Source organism: Notamacropus eugenii, chromosome 2 (assembly GCF_028372415.1).
Source record: "Notamacropus eugenii isolate mMacEug1 chromosome 2, mMacEug1.pri_v2, whole genome shotgun sequence".
NCBI lineage: Eukaryota > Metazoa > Chordata > Mammalia > Diprotodontia > Macropodidae > Notamacropus > Notamacropus eugenii.
The window spans coordinates 172,308,217-172,334,952 of NC_092873.1; the positions used below are offsets into that span (position 1 = coordinate 172,308,217).

The 26,736-nt window shown below is 35.4% G+C and overlaps 1 protein-coding gene across 11 annotated transcripts in view; it reads left to right on the forward strand.

Moving 5' to 3' along the window:
* The window catches only part of FUT9 (fucosyltransferase 9), a 246,318-nt gene that overhangs the window by 182,581 nt on the left and 37,001 nt on the right, over positions 1–26,736 (forward strand). The window contains exon 1 of one of the 11 annotated variants that reach the window (XM_072642875.1): positions 8,056–22,350. The exons of the other annotated variants lie outside the window; for them this stretch is intronic. The gene's annotated coding sequence lies outside the window, so the exon portion shown is untranslated. Of the gene's footprint in view, positions 1–8,055; positions 22,351–26,736 lie in introns of those variants that run through there. 11 annotated transcript variants of the gene reach the window in all.

Below are 26,736 nucleotides of genomic sequence, written 5' to 3' on the forward strand. Positions count from 1 at the left end.
TATAAAGTTGTCTACAAATGTAAAGTACTATATCGTGTTCTCATTGCACAGAATAATGGGTATAAAAGGTATGTTTGATGATGGTCTTGCCTCTCTGCTCTGTCTGTTAAAATTTTCATAATTTTAAAAATGCCTTACCTCATTCCTTTGCTCCAGTGTTTATGTAAATTATCCCTAGAATTGAGAGTGGGGGGGAGGGGTAAGGAGGATAAGGGGAGAGGAGAAAAGGAAGGAAGGAAGGAAGGAAGGAAAGAAGGAAGGAAGGAAGGAAGGAAGGAAGGAAGGAAGGAAGGAAGGAAGGAAGGAAGGAAGGAAGGAAGGAAGGAAGGAAGGAGTATATTGGCTGTGGCATCTGAGGACCTGTTTTCAGATATTACTTTTCATTATCACTGTCAGTAACAAGTCATACAATCTGTTTCCTCATCCATAAAGTGGAGGGGGAATCAATTGCACTACATCTCACCTGTGAGGTTTCTCCCAGTTCTAGAATCATGATCTTAATAAGAGAAAAATTAAAATCAGGTGTTCTGAGAATGTTCTGAAGTTGAGAGTCTTAAAAAGACCTTCGAATTTATCTGGTCCAATATCTTGCTCTTTTGCCAAGAAAACTGAGGTCTTGGGAATTTAACTTGCCCAAGGCCACATGTAGTAAGTGACAGAGCCAGGATTTGAACTTGGTCCTCTGATTACCACTGCTATATTCTTTGCCCTGTGCTATTCAGTTTTCTCATAACTTCACCATCTGTGATGATGTTAATAGATTATTTTCTTTCAGTTTCATTATCTTTCTTAGGTAATGAGAATTATCAGATTTCTCCAATGAAAAGTGTCAAGATTTTAAAATCATAAAATTTTTAAATTGGAAGGAACTTTAGTTCAACTTTCTAATCTTACAAAAGAAGAAACTGAGGCCTCAAGAGATAAATTGACTTTCCAAAGTTACACTGTTGAGTGACAAGCAAGTTTGGTGATAAAATCTGATCTTGAACTTGGGTGCCCTTCTCAGGCCAGCCCTCCTTCTACCACAGTGGCTCCCACAAGGAGACCTCTGAGGCAACCCCCACAGGAGAAAGACATTGAGTTCCCCTTCCCTCAATTGTTCTAAATAAATATCGTTCATTTATTCATTCAACAAACATTTATTAAGTGCTTACTATGATCCAGGTGCTGGAGATATGAAGACAAAAATGAAACACTTTCTACCTTCAAGGAAATCATGTTATCCAGAGAAAATAATATACATTATAAAATGGATTTGTTCAAAGATGTAAGGATGTAGTTTGACATCTTTTATCTCTACACTTTTTTTTTTTTTGCCAACTATCACTCACATTCTTCAAACTTAATGTCCTTTGAGAGTACCTTAATTAATATTATACTTAAAATGCTTTGAATTCATGTGGAAAAATACATATGGGGCTTTGGGAGAATTCTATCAGTTATAAAGAATGGTCTAGTTTGGGAAACTTTCTACAGTGTTTCCAGCATCTATGATTTTATCTGTGTGACTGGACCTACCAACCAATTTATATCACAGGCCTACCTCTTAGCAAGACAGCATTGTATGGTGAACAGAGAGCTGCATTTTGAAAGCTTCTGATTATGATTTTATTTACCTATCTGGGCTAGTTCTTGGAAGACAACCAACTTATCTACTGGGCCAAATACTTGAAGGTTTCCCATAACATTTATGGTCAGAAAAAGCTTGGACTCTTCTAGTGTTTGAGAGCCATGAGGTATCAGACCAGGACTAGAGGAAGACTTTGGAAATTTCTTCAAAAATTAGAAAGTGTTAAAAAATCAACTAAGGTCTTTAAAAAAAAAATCTCAGAGTGAGGTAAAATTTCAAAGTGATGTGAAGATACTGTGTTTAAGAATCAGCAGTGCTAATTAGAGCTGAACAGTTAATCTTAAGAACCCACTTCAAAATCATAAATGAGAGGGTTTTTTTTGATAATTGACATTTGTCCTAGACACATTTCCCACAACAGAAAGTCAGTCCGTTACTTACTAAGCACTTTTCCATTCTGGCATTATGGGTTTACGTTAGAAAACATTCAGAGAGTATATCAATAACTGGCACTTATATGATGATTTAAGGTTAGCATTTGTTGCTAACACATTACATTTGTTGGTCCTTACAAAAACCCTGCGAGGTAGGTACTGTTATTATCCCTATTTTACAGAAGAGGAGACTAAAGCTGAGAGAGGTCAAATGACTTGGCCAGGGTCAAACAGCTAGTAAGAATCTGAGATAGGATTTTTTTATTTGTTTGAGTTAATTTAAGTTTTCTTCAACTACCTAATATTTATTTTATCTCTATCCCACCTACACTGGACAAAAAAAGAATTGTAATAAGTAATAATTTTTAAAAATTTCTTATATTGGCTACATCCAAAGCTCAAGATCTCATTCTGTGTATTAGTCTGTTACCTTTTCAAGAGGAGATATAGATAGCATTCTTTCTCATTATTTCTTCTGGAATCATGGTTGATCATTGAATTGAGTTCTTAAGTCTTTCAAAACTGTGTTTTTACAATATTAATGCTATAGCGTAATAGCCAGTTCTGCTAACTTCACTCTAAACTAGGCCATGTAAGTCTTCCCAGGTTTCTCTTAAACTATCTCTTTCTTCATTTATTACAACACAACAATATTTCATTAATTTGTTTAGCCCTTCCCCTAATTGATGGACAACCCATTGGTTTCTATTTCTTTTCCAATAAAAAAGTTGCTGAACATTTTTTCTTGTATAGATAGAACCTTTTCTTCTTCCTTTTATCTTTTTGGGGTACAGGACTAATGTTATGGATCAGTCAAATGCTAGGCATTTAATAAAATTTAATACATCTTTGGATATAGTTTCCAATTGCTTTCCAAAACAGCCAAGCCATTCCATAGCTCCACTAACAATGGATGCATCAGTATTCCTGTTTTTCTGTAGCCCCTCCAACGTTTGTCATTTTTTTTGGTCAACTTTGCTAATCGATAGGTCACAGCTTCACAGACTCCCTTATTTGTATTTCTCTCATTATTAGTGATTGGTGCATTTTTTCATGCTTATAGATAGTTTGAATGTCTTTCCTTGATCACTGCCTCAGACAGTGTTTACATTCATGTCTTTCTGATTTCAAGTTCAGTACTCTATTCCCTGCGCCACTGAGTGACACAGTGCTGCTAAGCTTCATCATTTCCTTTGAGAATTCAGATTGTACTTTGTAAGACTGAGGTACTCTGTTCTCTGTAGAGCCAGTCAGGATATTTTCTTTAGTCGTACTTCGTCATAATGCCATATTGGAGTCAAGTGAAATGGTGTGCTGAGAGTTCCTAAAATGATTATTCCATTTCCTCCATAGTATTTTCCTTCTAAAACATTGTCATTATTGTTTAGCTCTCAGTAAGGGTCAGTATGCTATAACTCAAAAACTAAATTCTGTTTCTTGAAAGTATGATATTGACATATATTTACAGTCTTAAGGACTTTCAAATTGCCTTTTCCTTTTGATTCACTCTTCATTCCTCTTAAAAACAAGCTACAACCACACTTAATCCATTTCTAATTTGTATTTTAACAAACAGGGTTAATTCTTGGCTGCTTTTTATCACCCCCATGAGATAATGTGTGTTTTGGACATGAGAATTGTTTCCACTGTGTAGTCTGATGGTATTCCTGCAGTACATCTTGTATGATGTAAATAAAACTTTTTAATGTGATATTTATATTACCTGAGACCTAAAGCAGTAATTTGATGAGACAAAATATTCTTTTGCAGCTCTTTATTAGATGTAAAATATTAATCCACTTGAGCATATGATCTGGCTGAGGGGAATTATTCATTTCTCTCAGGTGGAAAATCATTTTATAAAAGGGGCCAAAAGAAATGTCTTTAATTCTTTAATCACTTCTTCTGTGACTCTAGGGAAGAGGAATCATTAATCAAGCCTTTATTCTTTTGATGATCAGCATTCCTAGGAGACAGAGAGAATTACCATTAAGCTCTGGATACTTCATGACAGTTCTTTTGCCATGACCTCACCCCAGATATTATGTCCTTGATCCACAATATTAATAGCAGATCTTCATTGGTTAAAGTAGAAGGCTGTTGTTCTTTTACCCTTCTAGACTATCTGTACCATCCACACAAGAGTTCTGGGACATGAATGCCACCTATCTATCTACAAAAAAAAACAAAAACAAAAACCAATAATTCCAAGATCATTTGAAAAAGAACTATCTCAAGAATCAGAGGGCTTTTTTCCAAACCCTACCTTTTATACTTACTGTCTATGTGACCTTCAACAAGTCAAGGGACCTTGAATTTCCCTGTACTTCAATTTCATCACCTATAAAATGAAGGAATTGAAATAGATGTTTTTTTGAGGTTCTTTTCACTCTACATCTACAATCCTACAAAATCCCTCTGATTTATGCAAGACTATAAGGTAGACCAAGTAGATACTAAATGTATCTTTACTTCTGAATGTCTTTTTAAAAATGGAGGAATTGCATAGGACCTAAGAGGAAGTACAAAAGGAATATGGTCAAGTCTAGACAAAGTAATTGGTGGGTTCAGCTCATGATGCTCAGATTATAGAGCTCTGGAGACTAAAAGATAAACAATTAGTTACTTTTTCTCATAGGGATTCCAATAATGGATTGATTCTCTGTCATTTGAGAACCAGCCTAGCTAAGTTTGGAGAGACTCATAGGCAGGTTGACTGAAGGAAAATTAATTTTTCAGGCACAGCAATTAAAAGACAATCTACTAAGACATAGGGGAGTTGCAGTCTGTATCAGTGGTCTGACCAAACCAACAGAATTTATATGCCCTTAAGGTATCAGATTAAATATTATATTGTTGTACATAAATAAGAAAAAAAAATCAAAATGTGTGGAACTGACTCATGTTAGTAAACCTAGGTGTGAATTGTGATCTTTACATCCTTGTTTATTTATAGGAAATTTTATTTACCTGTGTTAATGAATAGTGTGGATTATATGATCATGAAATCTACAGATATAATTCTTATATCTCAATTTCACCAAAGGAATTGAACTTTCAATCACTGGACACCAAAAAAGTCAATGCACTTGAATTTTCTCCTCTTTTCCTTTACATTTGTGTTCCCTAGTGGAGTTGCTAGAAAGTAGGCAAATGATCTAGCAGTAGTAAGAAAAATGAGATAAATGAATGATTCACTGGATGATTCATAAATTGGATAATCTGTCCCTGGACAATGAAATGGTGAATTATGAACTCTGGATGAAAATAGCTCCCATCAACACAAAAGAGGAAAATTCCTCCAAGATATAGGAATCTCATTCATTTTTAGTGCAGCAACCTCTCTGTTGCTGAGAATTAATATAGCCCAAGACGTAACCCAAGAGTGAGGAAGAACTGGGTTCAAGTTCTCCATTGACTGGGTAACTCTGTCTTTTTAATGCTTCCAGAAATTCTCTAAGACTTGAAGTTATTCATGTTGTTCTACATTGGTAGAGGGAATATCCACCCCTAGAGTTTCCCATACTAATAAAATTATGAAACCTCTAGACCAAAAAAAAAGCAAACAAAAAAAATCTCTTCCCTCTATAATATGGTACTAGTGGAGAAGAGGTTCTTCCACTTAGTTGAAGTTTAACACATTTAACATGAAAACTTTTAAAAAATTATATCAGTCTGTCTAAAATATATTGTATTTTACCCATATTCATTTTTCTTTCTTTTTTTAAGAACTTAAAAATAAGCAAAAATGAACATTTGGTTATACAAAAAATAGGAGAGAATTACATGAAATTACAACTTCTCATAGTATTTCTAAAATATATATTAAGTTTAATACAATAGTTACAAAATAGCCCTACTTGTCCATATTCCCATCTAAATTTATTTCTCCTCTTCTTCTGTGTATTTTTAAATGCTTCATTGATACTCTTTTGTACTTCTCTTTAATTTTAAAAGGAATATATAGAACATAATTTAACCTTTTTTTTATCAGACCCAAAACTATGATTGCCAATTATTGTGTCATTCTATAGATATGGAGAGATAAGGAATGCTTACCATAGAAAATACCTAGGAAATAATGGATGTATTTTAATTCCTGTTGTTATTGTTCTGTCATTTTCAGTCATGTCTGACTCTTCCCATTTGAGGTTTTCTTGACAAAGATACTGGAGTGCTTTGCCATTTCCTTCTCCAGCTCATTTTATAGATGAGAAACTGAGGCAAACAGGATTAAGTGACTTGCCCAGGATCACACAGCTACTAAGTGTCCAAGGCCGGATTTGAACTGTACCACCTAGTGTGCTTTTGATTCACTTCCCTAATTTTTTTAAAATTAAGGTGGTATGACAGATAAATCTCATGACTTACAGATCAGGATAATAGGACTTCCTCTTTGCAAAATGAGTTTTTAAATTAAAATTGAAACCGGCTCCTGGTTTTCACATCCACCAGAAAAATCTTCACCGTTTCTATGAGTGTCTAAACTTGTCTTTACAAACCTCAGCTATTATTTCTGCACCTCCACCTCAATGAATCATATACATATCAATATCAGTTTGCACCCAATTTCCTATATTACTTTATTGTTTGTTAATAGAATGTTAAAGAATGTTCTTCCCTATTTCAAGGTTTTGTGTAGGGAGACTTGGGAGAAGTCATACTTTAAAGTATATGCCTTCAGACATGACAGCAAGCTGCAGTATTCTCCAAGGTCTCCTTAATGTTTAACCTTTAAAAGAATGCTAAATATAAACAATCTTATAATTCCATCTTCAGTGCCATAATAAGAGTGAAAACCCTGTATTCTCTCTGCATAATAGATTGTAAATAAACTTTCTCATGAAATCTCTTTGGTAGTAACATTTCACATTTGGAATCACACTTAGTCCTTAGGGTTAATCCATGAAGTAATTCTTCAGGCAGGCAGTGAAATGCTTTTTAAAAATGTTAGCCTATTTTCTTGGGGTAAGCTTTAAAAAACTGTATAGTGATGTGATAGTTTTGCTGTTCTATGGCATGCCTAAAATTCTGAAATTGTCTTTCATTAAAGTACAAAAAATGTCCGTGTCAGTAAATAAGAAGAATGTTTTGTCCACTTACATACCAGCTTGTGCCCCGGTAAATGGGTGGTTTTTTGAAAGTGCTAAATTGACAAAATATTTGAATCACCAAATGCTTAATTTTCTGTTAATCTGCAACATGAATACATTCAAGAATAGTAATGTTATTTTAATTTCACTTAAAATTGGAGTACTTGATTCACTAGATCCTATTGGGAAACTTTAGAGACATTTTTTTCAGATCAGTTTTATCAAAATCGTTAAAAAATGTTCAGGAAATAGACTATGTTCAGAAAGTAGTTTTTTGAAAGAGCCACAAAATTGTTCAACATTATGATTTACTGAAATTTTCTGATTATAACTAGCCTTCCAGTGTTGTATCTATTTGAAATATAAAAGTCATGCATCTCACAACAAATATACAATTCTATTGGCTTTTAAAACTGTCTGGCCTTTTAGTTAGATTTTGGAGCCAAAGAGGTATCCTATGATTTTTCCCTAAAGGATGTTTAAAATCTGCATGAGTGGATCTCTTCTGTGATATAACTAATTCTGTTTTTCCATGTGTATCTTCACTAATAAGCAGGTATATTGTAATGCCATATTATTACTTAATTTTTTGTTGTTCTATAGAGAACAAAAATTGCTCCCTGCCCCTCATCGTGGCAACAACAACAAAGCAAGACAATCCTAAACTATAATGGTTTGTATGACTTTTTACATCAAGTAACTTGCGTTCTGTATTCATCTCCAGCAAACCTTGTGGAGTCATTTCCAATTAATAAAAGTGTTGCTTTCCTTTTGGTCAATGGAGTGACCAGTTGCAACACTCTGAATATCATCTTTGGTTCTTTAAGTTTTCTCAATAATTTTTGTCATTGTTTTAGTGGTTTCTGAAAGCAAGCCTTCCTCCTTCCTTCCTTCCTTCCTTCCTTCCTTCCTTCCTTCCTTCCTTCCTTCTTTCTTACCGTTAGGGGTTTCTAAGAAAAGGCCCCTGTATTCCTTCCTTTTCTTCTTGCCTTCCTTTCCCTCCTACCTTCCTTTTTCTTCCTTCTTTTCTCTTTTTCCTTTCTGTCTTTCCCTCCTTCTTTCCTTCCTTTTCTTTTTTCTCTCCTTCCTTCCCTCTTTCCTTCTTTCCCTCCTTACCATTGCAGGCATTTGTCACCAAAAAGATGCCCTTTGGAAAAGAAGACATTAATTCATAAAAGTATTGGCACATCATAAGCACTATGGAAATCTTAGCTATTATTTCACCACAAAGAAGCACAGAAACATAGAACTTGAAAGTGGAATGGATCTTAAAGATCATTTGGTCCAACTCTTTTATTTTAAACATAAGGAAATTGAACCCCAGAGAAAATAAATCTACTGGTCCATATACACAAATTCAGATCCTCTGAATTTATATACCAGCTCATATTGTTTTCTTTGTAAAGTGTAGAGTAGAAACAATTGAGGTTATTTTCTAAAGTTGCTTTTGGGAAGAGAGGTGGACACCTTAAGTGATGAATCATCCCCCAAGCTATTGCTCCTTATCTCTCCTTTCCTTCTTGTACAAAAAAAAAAAATTCCTTTAAAATAAAAAATATATTCATGCACTCACTGCCAGTTTCCACTTCTCTCACTCCCTCCTCAATCCTTTCCATTCTGACTTCTTTACTTAAGTGAAACTACTAAAACTGACCTGGAATTTCAATTCTCAGGGTCTTTTCTCAGGCTTCATCTTTCTTCACAGATGTCCTTCATTTGATCTGGTTGATAATCCTTCTCTTCTAGATACTTACTTCTCTCTGGATTTTGTCACATACCCTCTCTTAATTCTACATATTTGACCCTTCCATCTGAGTCTTCTTTGCTAGCTTATCATGCATATCATTCCCCCTAACTATGCATGTTTGAAGGTTCTGTCCTAGGCCTTCTTGGTTCTTTCTAAACTTTTTTTCCCTTGCTTACCTCTGAGCCCTTTAATTATTATCTATGAGGGTGACTCACAAACCTCTGTATATTTCCACTTTCTCTCCTTTTTTAGATTTGCATAACCATTTGCCTGTCACACATTTCCAACTGGATAACCCAAAGGTATTCTAAACTTGGTGTCCAAAATTGAGCTCATTACCTTTTTCATCAAGCCCTCTCTTCTTCCAAACTCCCCCAGATCTCTTAAAGGCATCTTCCAGTTTCATAACCTTTCCTTCATCTCACATGACCAGTTGCTTCCCAAATCTTCACATCTCATCTCCTCTCTCCCATCTGAGCCCTTTTCTCTCTTCTTTCACTGCAGCTACCTTAGGCCTGCTTTTTACCTGTGTTATTGTAACAGCCTCTTGATTATTCTCCCTGCTTTAAGTGTCTCACCACTCTAATTCATCCTACCCACTGCTGCCAACATAATCTTCTTTAAGTACAAATCTGACTATGTGACTTTCCCTACTCAATAAACTACAGTGATTTATAGCTAAAAGAAGTGCTGCAGATTATCTAGGCTCTTTGAGAAGGTTCTTTCATCTTAACTAGTAAAAAACAAAAGACTGGAAGGTAGTGACTTGTCTGTCCCAGCTCAAAGTCATGCTCTTTCTACTGTATCTTAAAGCTTTAAGTAAATGTATACTATCATTATTATCATCATCATTACTGTTACTCAACAAAGCAAAATCTCATCATTTAAGGGCATTATCAAATATCAGGCATCCACAATGTCCAACAAGCTGGAATCATGAGACTGCATTTTAGGAAGTGACAGGCAGGAATGAATCAGAAATAAGGGAAAACTGGACAGACCAGTTATGATTCTGTTAACTCCTTACCTACCCCATTTAACAGAAGACCTCAGGGCAAAGCAAGACAGTCCTCACTAGAGGGCTAAAAACTGGACTACACCTGACAGAGTCAATGGAACAGAAATGGGAAATAGTAATCAGGAGAGGGAATCAACCATGGCTGGCCCAGACCATGAGACTAAGGTGAAGAATCTCCAGAAAGGGCCAGACGTATGCTGACAGCAAGAACTTTATTTGATAGACTCAGGCCATTACATGGTCATATCTATGGAGAATAAAGTTGGAATAGATCTTTTCCTAGTTTTGTAACTTCACTGTAACCCTTTCTATTAATTCAGTTCTCAGAGCCCTGAATTACTGGTTTATGTTAAAATTCAAAGAACTTGATTGTCTCACACAGAGTACTGCTTAGAACACAGGATCTGGACATGGCAATTAATTTCATTTGATATATACTTGCATATCAAGCATCTGCTGCATACACTGTGCAGCTTTTCAGAGTGATCTTTTTATTTTATGTATATTTTTATTTTTTTAATTTTTCAAGTAACAGGTATTTTTCTGTCGATCTATTCTTCCCACTAACAAATTAAAACAACGTAAAGAATAATAAAATTCCTTCATACATATCTTCATAACCCAGCAAAACAAATTCCCATATCAGCCATGTCTGAAAACTTGTCTCTTTCTGAATCTTAAGTTCACCTCTCTGTTGGGAAGTGAGTGACATGTTTCAGCTTCATCCTTTTGAACTGGTGGCTTATTATTACACTGATTAGAGTTTTAACATCTTTCAGAATTGTTTTTTTTTTCTGTAATCATAGCAGCCTTCTGTGGGAACCATCATCAGATGAGGGATCCCATAGATAATTTGTATTTTATGTTTTCTTCTCAGTGTTTTAGAGAGGGACAAAACCTCTCCAGATTTTCCCCTACAAGGAAAAGGCACTAACTATTCCCAGACCACTAGGATGATTCTTTTAGGTTATTTACAAAGTGTTGATCTTGGAAAATGGCTTTGAAAAAAATAAGCAAGGACCCAAAGAATTTAATGTGAAAAGCACTTAATGAAAGTTTTAGCCTAGAACTCTACCACTATTGAGCTGGATGAGCTTGGCTAAGTCATTTACTTAAATTCAGCAAGCATTTACTAACACAAGTACACAAGGCATTATGATAGATCCTGAGGATAAAAAGACAAAAATAAGATAGCCTCTGGTCTTAAAGAGAAGACACTGGAAAGGCTGAATAGAGGAAGCGGCACTTGACCTGAGCTTTGAATGAAATTAAAGATTCAGATTAGAAGAGCATGTGTATTCTAGTCATGGAGGATGACATGCAAATGTAAATGGCCTGAAGATGGAATTTAAGGTTTAGTGAACACATAGGCATCCTGTGTAGTGGGAATGTGAAAGAAAATAATACAAATTAAGCCTGGAAAGATTGGGAGCTGAATGTGGAAGGATTTAAAAGTCAAGCTGAAGAGTTTGTATTTTATCGTAAAGGCAATAAGGAACTAATGAAGACTTCTTTCTAAGCAGAGGCATGACATGTTCAGGTCTCTTCCTTAAGAAAATTACTTCAGTAACTTCATGGTAAGTGGATAAGACAGGGAAGAGATTGGCAGCAGGGAAACCATTTAGGAGTATACTAAAATAGTCCTGGAAAAATATAAAGATAACCTGGTGGACATATGAGTAAAGCGAAAGGGACACATCAAGAGATATTATTGGGAATATAATACACAGAACTTGATAACTGATAGAATGTAGAAAGTGAGAGAAGGGAAAAGTCATGGTTCTAAGGCAGGATTGTGATACTCTTATAGAAGCATTTGAAACAGAAGTTTGTAGAAGAGATGGGTTTATAAGGCAAGAGGATCATTTCCATTTTGAACATATTGAGTTTGAGGTCCTGGTAAGACATTCAAATGGAGATGCCAATCACGTAACTGGTGCTGTGGTACTAGAATTCAGTAAACATTTTGGAGATACGTACACACATCTTTTATAAAGAGATGATCATTGATTCCATGAAAGCCGATGAGATAAGGAATGGAGAATGTGGAGAGAGAAAAAAAGGTCCCAGGGCACAATCCTGGGAGATCACTCCCAGGAGATAGGTTAGGAGTCAGGAGATAATTAATCAATCAGCAAAGGAAATGGAAAGGAGTGTTTGTCAGATGATAAGGAGAACCAAGTGGGAGCACTGTCATGAAAGCCAAAGAGCACAAAGTTTCTAGAAGGAAAGGTTAATCAACAATTCAAAAGCTTCAGAAGAGTCAAGGATAATGAGAACTGAGAAAAAGCCCATTAATTTGAGTCAAGAGATTATTGATTACGTTTGAGAGGACAATATCATTAGAGTGGTCAAGTAGAAAACCAGATTATAAAACATTAAGATGACATCAGTGAGGGGTTGAGGAAGCAAAGGCAGTGAGAACACCACCCTTTTTATAGGAAATTGACAGTGAAAGGATAATAAAATTCACATTTGTGTGGCATTTTAAGTTTTTCAAGGTTCTTTTCTCTCAAATCAACCCTGAGACCTAGGTCATGAAATTATTATTTCCATTTTATAGGTGAGGAAATTGAGTCTAAGAGATACAACAACTTTCTCATCTTCACTTAAGCCGGAAAGTGTGTGAGGCAGGATTCAAACCCATTTCTCTTCACTTGAAATATCCATTGCTTTGTGTATTGGGTCATATAAGATATAAAATCATATCCTGAGGGATTAGCAGGGTTAAGTAAAAGTTTTTTTGTCTGTATTTTTTATTCTTTTTGCTTTTTTTTTTTTTTTTTTAACAATTGGAGGTGATGGAGCAAATTTATAGACCACAGAGAAGGAGCCAGTAGATAAGGAGATACTGACCTCAGTTTCACCGTCTATAAAATGAGGTATTTAGACCAGAAGATCCTTCCTAGCTCTAACATTTGTGATTCCAATGATGCTGTCTTGTTTTTTTATTTGTATTCCAAGTACTTAATGGGAGGAGGAAGGGCAATAGTGCTTTGCACTTGAAAAACACTTAATGAATGCGTTTTAATTCATTCATTCAGTACATCTGTGAACATACTCAAGAGAGTAACTGCCATGCTAAAAGGAAATGACACATAACTATGCCACTTATAGGCAAGGGTACAACATAAATTCAAGTATCTATCGTCAGCAGTCACTAGCAAAAATACCATAGATGCTCCTCCTTTTGGCAGACCCACAGTGCTAAGTACTTTTCAGTTCAGCTTCAACAGACTAAATTCAGAGAAGCTCAAGAGTTGGTTTAAGTTCAATGTTTTGTCTTTTCCCTATTTTCATTTTAGTTGTTTCATTAAATAATGAATGCCATTTGGCCATTGCAAATGAAAATGTCTTTATTACTGATTTCCTTAATGTGAAAATTTAATCTAGTGGCTGCATATTACAGCTTATGACTCAAATTCTTCTTAGCGACCTTTTTTACTTTCTGCTTAAATGTTTCCTTTATGATGAATACATAAATCTCAATACAGAATAGCAATTCTAGTTTAGGTAGGAGTAGAGGGTGAATCCTCCGTATTTTTAATAATTGAGTTTTGATGTCAATATACTTGAGAGAGGCAAGAGAGGCAAGTAGTATATGTAATTGAGGGGGGAAATCCTTGAACTAGAATTTGTACAACTCTTATCTGTAGTGTGCCATCAATAAGTATCTCTTAACCTCTTTTTCCTGTAAATCCATCAACAAGCATTTATTATGCACCAGGCATGATGTTGGGCACTGGAGATATGGGGGAGGGGGAAAAATGAAACAGTTCCTGATTTTGAGTTTACAATCTATAAAGGGAAACAATGTGTATGGAGATAAGTATATATACAATGCATATACAGAAATTAAAAACAAAGTATTTAAAGGAGCCCACTGAACACATGGGAGGAGCAGGAAAGGCTTCACATAGAAGGCGATGATTGAACATCTTGAGGGAAGGAAGAAATTCTGTGAGGTGAAAACAAGGATGAGAGGGATGCCAGGCATCGGTAAATAGCCATTGTAATAACACTGAGGTTGGAGATGATGGAGTGCTGATGCTCCAATGGGCAGATACAAATATCTTAGCCATCAGACATTCTTGTCTGCTCCAAACTGATGATGAGACTGTCACACAATCCAATCACTTATAGTCCTAGAATTTTTTATTCCGTCTGGAAAAACAGTAGAGACCATAATTCCCAAGCTAATGCCCACAAGTGGTACAGTAAGCATGGGAACTTGGGGTCTCCAGGGCCCCGAAAACAACACCTATGCTAACACAGCGTACCCTCTTAGCTATACTGCCTCATACCCTCAGGCCAGATAAGATAAGGAAGTAAGAAAATGTTTCTTCTTTTCTCAGATTTTGAATTCTGGTAAAGAGTGTGAATGTGTGAGGTATTTGTGAATACTAAAAAAGTGATTTCCCCACCACCAAATACCATGGTTTGTTTTTTTCTTACCATTGCTACTAGAATGGGTCTGAATCAGCCGCCTATGGTTCCACTCAAAATTCATGTGAATTCCCAGAAGAAAAAGAAATAAAACAAAAAAACTCCCTTCCATGGTATCTACTCTCCCAGATGTGTTGGAGAATGCAAGTTTTTTAGGGGAGCAACTGTTTCACTTCTGTATTTCTGTCGCTAGCCCCTAGCATAGTGCCTAGCAGTTAGAATAGTCTTAATAATTGCTTGTTCATTCACCCATCCATCCTTCCATCCATTCACTCAACAGTGACATTTTCCTGTATGCATTGTCATTTAAAGTTACTCAAAAGTGGGAATGTTCAATTTTTGCTAAACTTCTCCAAAGAAGAATCCTTCTTAAGTAGTTAGATTAGAAGCATTAGTGTTTGAGCAAGAGCATACAATTCCCTCTCAATAGATATTTAGAGCTTCTTGGGACCAATCAAGAAACAGCATGGTGTAATAGAAAGATCAATGGATTGTGCATCAGTAAGCCTGTGTGCTAATACTGGCTTGCTTGGTCACTAATCTTTTGTATGAACTTGGACAAGTCTTACTTTCTCTGTGCCTCAATTTCCTATTAAAAAGACTTTGAACTGAATAAATTCTAAAATTCTAAAATATTAATATATAATAGTATAAGAATTTTTGTGAGTGATTTGAACCTATATATTGGTTAAGACTAGAAGCCTTTTAAATTTCATTTTATTTCATTTCCACTAAAGAAGTTAACAGAATACATACACACACATGCATGAGCATGTGCACACTCATGCTCACATTCCATAAGAGTAAATATTTCCCCAAATTTTGCTTTTGTTCCCAATAACTTCAGGAGGCTTTATTCTCTGAACATTTATTTTATAATTAAGTGCAAGGAGGTTTAAAAAAATTTTTTGTACCTTGCTCATAGGTGCTTAATTAATATTTGTTGAACTGAGTTCAATTTTGACTTGTCCAGAATTTAAAATTATGTCATAATTACCTATTGAGATCCATTAGTCATTTTTTGCCTACGAAAGCTAGATTCCACTAATCCAGCTATGAAAAAAGCTGGCATTTTGTTTTCAATAGCATTCAGTACTTCAAGAATCTATGATTCTACCAGTTTTGGTGTTCCCAACCTAGATCAAAATCTTTAGATACATTAGTAGTGTATGTTTCATGTGGTTATTTCATTCCCACTGTGACCAACTGTACAGCAATGCTTTTGTGTTCATTATCATTCCTCTGGAATAATGGTTGATCGTGACATTGATCAGAGATATTATCTTTCAAAATTGTTCAGTTTTACAATGTTGATGCTATAAAATAAAATGCTCTCCTTGTTCTGCTTGCTTCATTCTGGAGTAAGTCATAAAAGTCTTCCCAGGTGCCTCTGAAACTCTAGCTTTCTTAGTTTCTTATAGCACAGCAATATTCCATTATATTAATATGTCATAATTTGTTTAGCCCTTCCCCTTTCTTCAGTACAATAAAAGAGCTAACAAAAATATTTTGTACCTATAGGACATTTTTTCTTCTTTCTTTTGTTTCTTTGAGATATAGGCCTTAGGTTATCAATGAGTCAGTGGGTATGCATAATTTAGTAATTTTTTAAAGTAAATTCCAAACTTTTTCCAGAATGGCTGGACCAATACATAGCTCCACTAGCAATGAGTCCATCAATGGACCTCTTTTCCTGAAGGCCCTATAGGATTTCTCATTTTTCTTTTTTGTGGACTTTGCCAGTCTGATAGGCATGACTGTATCCCTTTAATATGCATTTCTTCAGTTATTATATTATAACATTTTCCATATGCCTATAGAAAGCTTGGACTTCATTCCTTGAGAACTACCTGTTTATATCCTTTGACCATTTATCAATTAATCTTAGGAATTTGAAATGGTCCCTTATAGCTTGGAAATGAGACCTTTTTCAGAGAAACTTGCTACAAAGTTTTTTGTTTCCTTTACCCAGTGAATTGTTTCTTTTCTGATCTTAGCTGTATTGGATATGCTTGTAGAAAAACTTTTAAATTTGGCATTGCCGTTTTGGAGCATGGTAAGAATAGACATTTAGAGAGTATCCTATTACATGAAATAGGCAGAAGTCTCAACTGCCAATTTTTCCTCTATGACTTTGAAAAACAACGTATATTCCTACACTCTAATTGAATCTATTGGAGAAATGATTATCCATCAGAAGGCAACATATTTCTTTAATGCAAAGATTCAATACAGAGATTCTTAAAAATAAACTATTTTAACAGAAGTGAGCATTAGGAACACTCCTTGTCCTATCTTTCCATGCTTTGCTTATCAATCTGTTGTTTTTCTTCAAGTTAGAATCTAATCTCAGTCACTTATAAGATAAATGACCCTGAGCAAGTCACAACCTCTCCTTGCTTAAATTTCCTCATTTGTAAACTAAGGATAATAATATCACCGATTACCATGGATTGTCATGAAAATCAAATGAAAAATATATGTAAAGTATTTTGTAAAGCTTAAATCACCATATAAATATCAGCTACTATTATCTTCGTATTAATATTATCTTAGAGCCCTGCCTGAGCCACAGAAATAATAAATGACTTGTCCGTAGTTTAACCATTATTACCTATTTAGGTTCCCAAAGTGGGTGATGCTGCCCCCTAGAGGGGACCTACTGGAACAACGTAGGAGGTTGGTAGTAGCCCCAGGTGCAATTGGGGGCATTAAATAAAAATAAGGGGGTGGGGAGTAGAAGTGTAAGGAAAGAAAAGAAGATAAGAAAATTTTGAAAAACTGCTCACACAGGTTTCATCTGTTGTGTAAAAAGGTAAAGTCATAGTGATTACATTATTTTCTAAATAAACACACAAAATACAAGTTATAACTGATCAGTAGTCAAATCCACTAACAGGTCTTAACAAGCAAGTGTTGGCACTTGACTGTGACATGCATTGTCAGAAAGTCCAGCATGCATCCATAGGAGTATGTACGTGTAGTGGCTTGTTTACAATATGATACCATACAGTTACATGACACAATATTGATCATTTCAATGTAGGAAATTTCTATTTCAATGCAGAACCCCCTCTCCCCACAAATTTACAATAAATTATTACATTTTAGATGCATCATTTTCTTAAAAAAATATATTTTATTATTTTTGTAATGATGTAAATTTCCAAAAAAAAAAAAAATAAGCTCAAAGATTAAAGAAAGTAGATTTCCAGGGAGGCAGTAAGTAAAAAAATTTTTTGAATGGGGCAGTAGACCAAATAAGTTTGGGAACCTTTGATCTATGAGATATTTGACCTCAGGTCTTCCTGAATCAAAGTTGAGCAATCCATGTACAACATTCCTCTCCCAGTGTTCCCCTTATCTCTTTTCCCCCTTCAGTTTTGAAAAGTACTGATGTTTCTTTTTTTTTAGGGAGTATATGGAAGTGTTCTATATGAATGGAAAAGTAACAAATAGTGCCTTATAGTAATGATGAATGAGAAGTAACTTTCTGCCAAACTGAATAAATTTAGAATAATTCGGAGTAATTTCTTCATTAGTCTGAGCAAAGGCAATTTATTTCTAGGTATAATTATAAAATACATAATTCTGCCTTAATGAAATTAAAATACCTACTCTGAAAGCAAATTCGTTTGCTATTTCTATGAAATTGGATTTTGAAAATGTCTTACATTTGGATTGCTTTAGAAATACCTAATGAAATCATAGATAGGATTATTTTTAAAGAACTGGGCCAATATTGGACAAAAACTAAAAATCCACATATGTGAGAAGTCCTAGAGAAGTCTCTATATTCACTTGTTTTTGGTTATCAATTGAGCACCAGAAGGTAATATGAAATCATGAAAAAAAACAAAGTTCTCAACCAAAACCAAATGGGGATACTGAGTTTCATAGGAATTAAATAGAAGTAGTTTCGAACATGTACTGCAGGTCAAATTGAAATTGTGATGCATGAGAATTCAATGCAGCACTTGATAAATGCCAGGAAACTCAATATTGCCACTAGCAAAAGTATACAATATGATATATAGGAAAATTTAATGTTTATAGCAGGGATTTGAACTGTGATCTATGAACCAAGTGCAACCTGTACTAATTTTCAAATTCAAGTGGTTTTTTGTTATTTTTGTCATTAGTCTTACTATTTTATTGGATCATGAATCAAATAAGCATTTCGTTAGTGGTAATGTTGTTGCTGTTTTCAAAGCAATACCCAGGCAACCAGTCTGAACCAATACCAAGAATGTATGTTTTCTAAGACTTATTCTTGAATGGAAAGAAACCTAGAACACTGTTTTTTTTTTTTCAAATGAAACCTGAACCTTAACAGCTATTTCAGTTATTTTCAGATCCATGCTTTGTGTGTACAGCACAGTAGGAGACCACTAATATTTTGATTTAATTCAACAAATATCTTTTTAAATCTCTACTAAATATAAAGCATGTGTTAAGTACTAGAAAAGGGAACACTAGCAGATAGAGCTGAAGGAAGCCTATGAACTCTAAGCCCCATAATAGTTTCATGCTTTGCTCATGGGTCTGGATGGGAATATTGATATGGTCTCATAACCTAGTTGAACAGCACTCACTCTGGAGTCAGAGGACTTGGTTTCAAATCCCATATCTGACACTTGCTTTGTGAACTTGAGTTAGTCACCGAGCCTGTCCCCTGGGCCCCACTTTCCTCATATTTTAAATGAGGGATTTGGACAAGGTGACCTCTGAGCTAAAGATCTAAGAACCTACACAGAATTCATTTGGTTCTATGCCCTCTAGTTCAGGTGGCCATCATGAAATCCTGCTAAATGGAGCAGCTGCAAGTGAGCATTGAACCCATGAGACATGAAATCTGAGGAGATCCCCAACTTTCTGTTTCCAGAGGGTGATCAACTTTGACAGGTTTCCCACACCATCTGCTTTGACATCCTTGAAGCCCCGGTGTGATGTGGCCATACTTCTTTCCTGATAAAATCCCATCTTCTCTAGTATCTGTTGCCTTTCCAGATAGCTGACAGCCTTAGGTTTGATGCATAACTCCCAACTATGTGGGGGATGTGGGGGAACCTAATGATTTCCCAGCACCACTACTGAGTAGTTGGTCATTATCCACATGGGACATCAAAAGGAATGAACAATGTTCTAAACCCATGCTCATGAGGTATGACAAAAGTGAGATGCTAATCAAGCTGAAAAGCAGCTCAAAATGGTGTCCAATAATGTATGAGTTACAGCTAGTGCATCTGCTAACCTTGACACTGACTCCAACGAAGTCTGGTTGAACAGTTATTCCTTCTGCATGATGGGAGTACAGGGTATGGTGCCCCCACTTTCTGGAAGATCTGCATAAAATTTTTTGGCCCTCCCTTTGTACCAGAGAAGAAGTCTGAATTTTTTTTTTTACGAGGTGTTTAACAGTATCTTATTGTAAAATTTGGGTATATTTATGATATTAAAGGATAAAATATGTTGAGATTATACAGTACTATACATATATTTTATTCATTTCTGAGTTTCTAAACTTTTTCTCTGTTGTCTCCAGCTTCCCCAAAACTCCCCCAAATTCCTATTTAATTTCTTATGTCTACATGCGCTATTTTGAAACGACGCTAGGAAAGTTGTGATATGCAAGAGATAACTGTCCTTGTCAATCAACACAATGTCTAAGGTTTGGGGAATGTTCAGTGACCTACCTCAGCATAATGACATTCTTCCCCAATCTGAACATAGAAATCAGACAGCTAAAGAACATTTGAAACTTTTAACTAAAAGCAAAATGGTGGTAAGAAAATTTCCTCCTAAAGATTAGCACACAAAACCTAATTTGAATGAAACATTTTTCCAAAATTCTCTTCTGGCGAAATCTATTCTCTTGTTGAGACATTACAATTCTTTCCACCTGCATGAGCCTTCCACTGCCAGAGTGATTCTCAGCAGACTGATTGGGTATAGGCCTGAGTACAATGGCTCTTTTGCAGATGTCTCCTTTTGAAATCAGCACTACATTTCCTCCTCTTGTTCAGCTGATTATCCACTTGACCTTTAGGACCCTTTGCCCTCTTTCTTGAATATTGCAGTCTTAATAATGTGGATTTGTATCAGTGTTTAGATTCCTCTGCCAAAAGTTGGGACGTTCCAGCAAAGAAACTCTGTTAAGAAGAAGAAACTGGACAGTCAAAGCATGTTTCAGACTGTGATCTGACAACTAACAACAAACAAGCAGGTTATTCATTAAAGCTTCAGATTAAGATGCACTGAGAGGGAAGGAAGAAAAGAAGGAAGGAAGGAAGGAAGAGAGAGAAAGAGATAAGAAAGAAATTAGAAGGAAGGATGGCAATTGAGCTTTACAGTTCCATAAGTTTTAAATTTTATTCTCCACTGTGCTAGTCCTGTAAACATGAGCTATATTTCTCTTTCAGGAATGGGAAAATAAGATCATAGAATTTTAGAGCTAGAAGAATTACTTCCAGTCCAATATTTTTCTTTGACAGAGGATTCCAAGACTCAAAGAAGTGCAGTGATTTGCCCAAAGTCACATAGCTAATTATTAACCAGATCAGAATTAAAATAGAGCATTCTGATTCTCAGGTTCATGTTTTTCCCACCACAAATCCATGTGTTTCACTAAAAATAATCAATTTAATTAAAAGGTAAAAGTCATTGGTGATTCCAGGCTAATAAAATCACCAGACCTGGAGTTGGAAGGATGATCAGAGGCCATCTAGTCCAAAATATATCTAAATAAGAATCGCCTCTATAATATATCTAACAAATGATGATTCAACCTTTTCTTAAGACCCCCAGTGAGGGAGGATCCATTATAGTCAATAACTGAACATCACTTCCTAAAAATCACTACACTATGTAAAATCATGGCTTATGGGACAAAGGGTATTAAGGAGTAGGATTTGGAACGAGTCTTGAATGAAATATAAGAATTAAACCCATTAATAAAAAATAGGACATTCCAGGAGCAGAAAATGGCATAGTCAGTTAGTAACATATCTAACACAAGGGCAGGGAGATTGAAATTAAACGTAACAACTTCAATGTTCAAAATAGATCATTTAGGTGAAAACACTTTGTAACAATGAAGTGCTATATGAATGAGTTTTAAAGCAGGATGGTTAGACATGTATGGGATATCAGGGTTGGTTTTTGTTTTTTTAAATATGGAGAATTTCACAAATGTGAAAATACACCAAAACAGAACCTTGTAGGATAACTGAACTGAGGTAGCTGATAGATGTCTGCGGTATGTGTGCATTTTATGTGTTCCTACATGGCCTGGTTCAGTTCGGTGCAGTTTTCTGCCTTCACTTAGCAATTCTCTCTGAAGAAATCGCATATGAACAAACATGACTTTTGTATTATATTCAAATTGTTCCCTAATATATCCATTGCATCAGAACAAATCTAAGTTTTCAAAACAAATGTTATAGCAGAACTAACCACACCTCCTAAGGCATCCCATTTCTCTTTGGGAGTATTCCAATCATTAGGAAGTGTTTTCTTCCATCAAACCTAAATCTTTCCTGTTGTTCCTTGTTTTAGGTTGTAGGGTCCAGCAAAACAAAGTTAACCCCTCTTCTCTGTAACAGATCTTCCAACCAATACTTGGTAACCATTACCAGAGCTAGTTCAAAAGGAATTGGCACTGAATAGCTAAAGATTATATGAGTGAAGTGGTTTTAACTGTAATGTAATATTTAAATGAAAAGCTAAACTTTATTTTTATCATTTGCATTAATTATTTAGTTATGCCAGGTATGCACCATGGAGATGTATAAATGAAGACATGATCTCCATGTTCAAATAGTTTACAGTCAACTTAGAGGGAGCTTAATATGTTGTATGTGTGTGTATGTATATATACATACATACATACATATATATATATAGTTGCTCCTGCTACTGTTCTTAGGCTGAGAACCTTCTCTACACTCTGATCCTACTATGGTACAGTTGAAAGAAAAGTGGCTCTGAAACCTGTGTTCAAACCCAGCCTCTGATCCTGAATACCTGTGTTATTTACTGGGGTAAGTCATTTAGTATCTCTAGACTTCACTTTTCTCATGTGTAAAATGAAGAGGTTGGACTTAGATGGCCACTGAGCTTCCTTCTGGCTCTAAATCTGTGGATTTCATCTGAACACATAACATATTTGGAGCAAATTTTTTTTAAAATTTAAGAGCCTGTAAATTTAATCTTAGAATTATAGAATCCTAGAATATCAGCACTTCTAGGAAGCTTAGCATAAGCATCTAGTCCACCATCCCCAATTTTGTGTGTGTATCTATAGAAGGAATGGGAATCAGGTCTACTGATAAGCATTCTTTTATCTAACGTTCTTTATCTTTAATCAAAACTTGAAGGGAGTTATGAAAGGTTAGAGTAAGCATCCGAGAAATTGAATATCAATATTATATTCTCCATTTCTATTCACATAAAATGATGGTTCACACTAATATAAATAAGTCTAATAATTAGTCTTATTCATTTTGAAATTGTGTATTTAATATAAAGGGATAAAGGCTCATAGAAATTAATTTTTGTCCATGAAAAGTGTAATATAGCTTGTCAATTCATGTGTGTGATTCTTTTTAGCATATGTTCACACAGTTTTGGTCTTTTTGGCAGCAATTATTATACATCATTTTTTAATTTCTTGGGATATTGTGCTCACTTGAGGAAATATTGTATTTCTTTATGAATATTTAGCAAACATTCATTTTGATTCATCAGTTATTAGGTGCAATTATTAGTTTGGTAAGGTGCAGTATTTTTCTTGATCTCTTATTTTGGAAATGTCCTCTTATTTCATCATTATTCTTCTATTGAGGAGGGTGGGGAACCTCTGGGAAAGTAGATTAGTATATAGTAGACACTATTTTTTTTGGGTTTGTGGTTAAAAATATGGCATTTTCCCCCAATGGGATCATTGGACTGAATCAGAAATATGTATTAATCGTATCTGTATAGTTTAAAAACTGTCAAATGAATTTATATATAAGGTAGGCTTATTACAAAAAGTGAACCCAATAAAGCCAGATTTAATTAAAGATGAGAGATACTGAGTTATTTTTCATCCTTCTTCTTTATGAAATTTCCCACCTTAACTTGAAAAGAGCTAGTCATAAGATATTCACCACCACCACTTTCCCCTCCATCACACACACACAGTTTTACACACACACACACGCACACACACACAACTTTAACCTGATGTTGCAAAAGACACAACTTAAAAAGCCACCTGGCAGGAGAAGGGTTTTAAGGATTTCTTTCTCCTGAGGTTCTTACTTCATACTCATCAGAAAAGAACTCTATCAGACTTATATCAATTCCACTTCTGAAGTTATATCCATACAGGTGTGTGTTTGAAGAAACCATACAAAACAAATATGTAAAATGCATTTTTAAAAGAGTAAAAGGAAAAGAATATCATATGAGATGAGTTCTTGCACCTGTCCCTAAAAATATGGGGAATTGATTTGACAAGGAGAAGCATCTGGTCATTTACATCTGCACTGTAGCAATTTAACATGCTTATACAAATCTTGTTGTGTTTTTCCTAGTGCCTTCTCTTTCATGTTCCTTACTACTTCATTATCATATTGGTAAAATGTCTTTGGATATCCTAATGAATTTGATTGTTGCGTTTTCATTAGAATTTCCTTAACACATTGCAAAATGATTCATAATTCGTTTTTTTCTAACTGAAATTTAGAAACTTGTTTTGAGTTGTGCTGTCAACATGAGGGATCTGGGATTATAGGTTTATAATTGTTAATCAGGATCTATGAGACCTATGGGGAAAGGTCTGTAATGATGGTTAGCTCATCTAGTTAAGAGTATGATGCTAATGAAGCCCTAAACTTGATTGTCAGTTTTACTCTGGCTTAGGTTTGCAGGCCACACGATACAGTTGGAAAAACATGTTGTTCTTAAGGTAGAGAATCCAGGTTAAATCCTGATTTTAATACTTGCTTGACCTTGAGCAAGACACAACCTTCCAGCTCCAAATCTACAATTGTATGAAAGGCTGGGAATCAGAATACCTGGGTCCTCATACTGACTCTTCCAGTTCTAAAATAATAGCTCTTGTTCCTTTTGAAATGTAAGGCTCATGAAATATTTTCCTAATAAGTCCGTGAGGGAGGTAGTACCAGTTATTCCCTTTTCACAGATGATTTAACTGAGACTTTGAGAGGTTAAGTGCTTTGCTCAAGATTATGTGGTTCATAAATGAAATAGTTGAGACTTGAACCCAAATTTTCTAAGTTTCATGTTCTTTCCTTTATACTGTAATGACTTCTTAAATATGTGATCTTAGACTGATCACTTGATATCTTTTGACCTCAGTTTTCCCATGTATGTGAAAGAATTATATTAAATGACTCACATAAGGTCTTTTTTAGCTCTAATATTCTGTGCTTATAACCCTAGCCACACAGCTCCCAAATGCCTCTTTTGCATATAGGAGAAAGAGATAAGAGGTTTTAGATGCATCCATTCCAATCTTTACATTCCTCAAATAAGGAATAATATGTTGAGGCAGATTCAAAAATAATTGAATGTCTGTATACTAAGAGAATATATTAATGTTGATACCAACCTTAAAGAAGGTCTTCAATAGATTCCCCAAGAATTTGCCATGTTTACAGTTTTTACAGTGACTTGGTTAAAGGCACAGGTGTTTACTAATAAAATACACAAGTGACTCAAAGCTAGGAGTGTGTGGCTACCATGATGTATGATAGAATAAGTAACCAAAAGAGATCTTGACAAGGAAATGTTGGGTCCAGTCCAATTAGATGAAATATTTTAATAGAGACAAATGTTTAGTTTATTAACCAAGTAACTGACTGAAACATAAAGTCTTACACTTGGATTCAAAAACTATCTGTACAAGTATAATATAGAGGAGACATAGCTAGATAAAGGTTCATTTGAATAAATATTGAGGAGACTAGAATAACATGGCAGCCTGTTGTGGAGTCAACTCTAATGCCAGCACACGCCTAGTTTGGGGATGAAATGAGGCATTCATGAGCCATTGAATATTTATCAAAGGAGGATAACTTTGTCCTCTCACAGGAAGGATACAGTGGCACTATCTTCAGCTCTGACTCCATGCTCTGAAAGAGCTTACTATCTAGTGGGAGAAGTCAACACACCAAAGGAAGCAAGAGAAGAGGGGAGGTGGTATTCAGCACTAGTTCACGAGGGAGAATTCCCTAGCAGTGCAGCTAGGTGGGAAATGAAGAGATGGCAAGCATGGCCTCCCTACTTGAATAGAGTTTCTGAGGCTGAGAAGTCTTTGAACTTTTTTATCCATAGATTTACTGTTTCACTAAAGGAGGATGGTAAGAAATAAATATTTGCTAAGCATCTGCTACGTGCCAGGCACTGTGACAGGAACTTTATCGAGTATTGTCTCATTTGATCCTCACAACAACCCTTAGAGGTAGGTGCTATTATCATTCCCATTTTACAATTGAAGAAACTGAGGCAAACAGAGGTTAAGGGAGTTGCCCAGATATTTACACACCTAGCAAGTATCCGAGGTGGAATTTGGTCTCAAGTCTTTCTTCTCTCCACTGTACCACCTAGCTTCTACCCATCTTACTTTGTCTATTCTGTTTATACACATTTTTCTGCCATAGAATGATGGAAGCACCCTGAAGGTAGGAATGTCGTAATTTTTACTCTTTATCCCCAGCACTTAGCACAGTGCCTGGCATGTCACAGAATCCCAGATTTAAAGTTGGAAGGGACATCCCATGTCATCAAGTCAAACCCTCTTGTTTTATAGAAGGGTAAACTGAGGTCTGGCAATAATAATTTATTTGCCCAAGGTCACACAAGTAGCAAGGCACAGAGCAAGATTGGAATTCTAACCCTCTAACTGTATATCCATTGTCCATAACAATTTACCATGACCCAGTAGGCATGTGATAAACATTTAGTGATTAATTGCTGCCTGATTCTCTAATGTTATCTCTTTAATAACTGCTACCTCCTTAGCTGATTCTTTTTCCTCCAGACTGCTTAATTATTTTGAGGTTTGGGTATCTTCAAACTGTAGTCACCTCCTAGAGTGGTGTACATAGGTCTCAAAGCATATTAACTCCTCTTGTCATATGAGCTCCTCAGGAAATACCTCTGGGCACCTTGTGCTCTTCAGCCCTAATCCAACACCCCTGCTAACATAGACACTTAGGGGGACAAAGCCATTACTTGCCTGATTGAAAGACACTGCTGGAATATAATGCCAAAATAACACCGAGGAGCAGGAAAAAAGGTGAATCCATGAAAACCTCTTACTACAAAAAGAAATGTTTGAGAAATAACTTTTCAAAAACAAAGGTCAAAAAGATGCCTGCACATCAATAGGAATGCATTCCTAAATCTCCGTGAGC